Raw genomic sequence first — 3,157 nt, 5'->3', positions numbered from 1 at the left:
CCCTCCCCCTCCCTCTCCCCCTCCTTCCCTCCTCCACATTCTTCATCCACAACTGCTACTCCTTCTCCCTTTCCTCTTCATGGTCTCTCTTCTCTCTCCCCTAAGCTCTCAAAAACAAAACAAAACAAAACAAAACAAAACAAACAAACAAAAAAAACGTAACCCCACCTACTTCTCTGCCCAACTATTGACTGCCAGCATATTTATTCACCAATCAGAATTAAGTCGGGGACGGGTCCCTAAGGCGGGGTGCAGACTCCAGATCTTGGAGGCCAGCACTTAACCTTACAACAAAGAGTAAAGACAAGACCTCAGCGGGGGTGTTGCTTCTTTTGGCTTGTTCCACCTGCTTTCTTAGAGAACCCAGGACCACCAGCCCAAGGGTGGCACCATTCACAACGGTATAGGGGGCCTTCCCACATCAGTCACTAAGAAAATACCTCACAGGCTTGCCTGCAGCCCAATCTTATGGAGGCATTTTTGTCATTCGAGGCTCCCTCCTAACAATGCTAGCTCATCTCACGTTAACTTAATAGCATCCAGCACAATTACCAGCACCTCAGATTCTGGTGCGGCCTTCATTTAGCTGGGCAATCTCTCTCGAGCTTTCTCTCATAGCCAGTTTGACTTTTGCCGCTGGAAGCACGTTGAATCATTCTCGCTCTCGTCCCCATTGTTTCTGAGTGCTCACTAGGAGCTCCACCAAAGCTGTCATGTGAAATGTCTACCTACATTCCTGTATGGGTTCTTACAGTGTGGTGGTTGGGCTTGAAGATCCTGGGTTTAAAATCCCTAAGTGCAAGGTACTTCACCTTTATGACACAGCCTGTGAGGTCACACAGGGTCAACGGCAGCATAGTCACAGGTGTCCATCCCAGAAGGAACCTGAATCCCACCTTCACATAGGAGGGACAGCGTCACAGTTTTCAGGGGAGGGTCTAGTGCAGCAGCGACATCTGGGAAATCACCACAGACTTGGTCCCCCCTCTACCTGAATCTGCATGGTCAAAGTCAAGATGAGAAACCACTCAACCCCAATAACTGAGCAGCTCATGCCTCGCTTTCATGGGTACATACTTTGAAATATTAATTGATGATAAAACATCTTGAACAAGGTTATTTCTTGCAAATTTACATCAAAATTTGCCTGAAGAAACTATGTCCTGTGTATGAGTTGTAGGAATAACCATTAATGTTGGCGTATAAAGCTAAAATTTTGCTGACTAATGCTTTAATGTTAGGAAGGTTTGTCAGATAGATTTCAGATAATTGTGGACTGTCTAGGTACCCTATTAGGAAGAGAAGTGTACATCTTATCATATGCACTTAGTCTTATCAGTAAGGAGTATGGGAGGAAGAGGAAGAGGAGGAAGAAGAGGAGGAGGAAGAGGAGGAGGCAGAGGGGAAAAAAAGATTAAAAAAGCCAGATTAGAATTTAGAGGAGTTGTTTACTAAGCTCAATACACTAGGAACTAACTGAACACATCTTCTAATACTATAATTTAAATGATAAACTCAGTCTATGAAATATGAGCTATCTGTACACAGCATTGCTCAACAGTTTGAACTTAGCTGATCTCTTCATTTTGAAAAGAAAGAACCAAAAGATGGAACAGAGAGAAGAAATTACAAAATGACAAACTGGCAAAGGTGAGCCCTGTTTTGTTCCCTCTTTGCTTCCCACCCCCACCTCCCATTCTCCCACCCCCAGGCTTTGCTTTTGGCTGAGCTGCCTCCCACTCCCACCCCCTCATCTCTACCACACACACCCCCAGCCCCCAGCCCCCTCGCCAGGCTTTGCTTTGTTTTGGGCTGAGCTGCTTAGAGAAGAGAGATGTTCTGCCTAGTATCTGTAACCCACTCCTCAGGCTTTGTCAATCCCACAGTGTTCTCCAGATACTGTAAATGCACAGACTATACGATCGGAGGTTGAATACCCACCCTTAGAAAGTCTCTGATGATTTATATTGTCAACTTGACACACTCTGGAATCACCTTGGAGATAAATCTCTTAGCATTATGTACATTAGACTAATTGGGGTGAGAGGGTCTACCCTAGACAGAAGCACCTCTCTCTAGAGACTGGAGACCCAGGCTGCACACAAAGGAGAAGATGAGCTGAACACCAGCAGCATCCATGACTTCTTCCTGACTCTCTTAGGGTTTCCATTGCTGAGCAGAGACACAATGACCGAGGCTTACAGTTTCAGAGGCTCAGTCCGTTATCATCACGGTGGGAAGCATGGCAGCATCCAGGCAGACACGGTGCAGGAGGAGCTGAGAGGTCTACATCTTGACCTGAAGGCAGCCAGAAGACAGTGCTTCTTCCGCAATGGGTGGAGCCTGAGCTAACCTCCAAGTCCCCACCCCCCATAGTGACACACTTCCTCCAATAAGGCCACACCTACCTCTCTCTATGGGCCAAGCGTATTCAAACCACCACTCTGACTGCGAACATAGTGTGCTCAGTTACCTCAAGCTCTGGCAGCCAAGACTGTCCTACCATAATGGACTGTACTCTCAAACTGTGAGTCCTTGGGCTAGGAAAAGAACAGCCTTCCAGGATCTTACAAACCGAGGATTCCATTACTGAGATATCATCTGTTTTCTTTCTCCCTAGGGCTTTTAGGGACACTTTCTTCTCAGAGAAATCCAGAGACTTGGAGAAGAGTCTTACAGGCACAACATAATGAACTGATTAGGATGAATTTAATGAAAAATGTAAGTGGTGAGGGATATAGTAGACACTAGGAAAAGGAATACTGCTTGCCCTCGTGATATAACTAATTATTGTGAGGGCATGTCATTATCACCAGTGACAGAAAATGTAAGGCAAATGTAGGTCGTAACGTTCAGACTGGCTCAAATCCCACTCACACTGTTCATCCTTACCTAAACCAAAGGTGGTGGTGGCGGGGGTGGCAGTTAACCCGTTTAGTTTAAAAGCCAAGGGTCAGCTGCAGCATGAGCTGGTATAGTCTTAAGTCACCAAGAGACCTGGGCCCTCAGATTTTTGCCCTTCTCACCTTCCTTTATATTTATTATCACGGATAAATTCTGAAATCAACAGAATTACTTTGTCAACTGCTTTGAATGTACCTCATCAGTTTGAAATAATTCTCTCTCTCTCTCTCTCTCTCTCTCTCTCTCTCTCTCT

General features: G+C 45.7%; 1 long non-coding RNA gene across 1 annotated transcript in view; it reads right to left on the bottom strand.

Moving 5' to 3' along the window:
- Positions 1-800, bottom strand: part of LOC110326059 — a 67,452-nt gene extending 66,652 nt beyond the window's left edge. Inside the window, exon 1 of the long non-coding RNA XR_002380765.1 lies at positions 553-800. This is a non-coding gene — a long non-coding RNA (uncharacterized LOC110326059). The remainder of the gene's footprint in view (positions 1-552) is intronic.
- Between the last annotated feature and the right edge of the window lie 2,357 nt (positions 801-3,157).

Source organism: Mus pahari, chromosome 9, assembly GCF_900095145.1.
Source record: "Mus pahari chromosome 9, PAHARI_EIJ_v1.1, whole genome shotgun sequence".
In the NCBI taxonomy this organism is placed as follows: domain Eukaryota; kingdom Metazoa; phylum Chordata; class Mammalia; order Rodentia; family Muridae; genus Mus; species Mus pahari.
The sequence above is the reverse complement of the archived record's forward strand: the minus strand, read 5'-3'. Positions and strand labels throughout refer to the sequence as shown.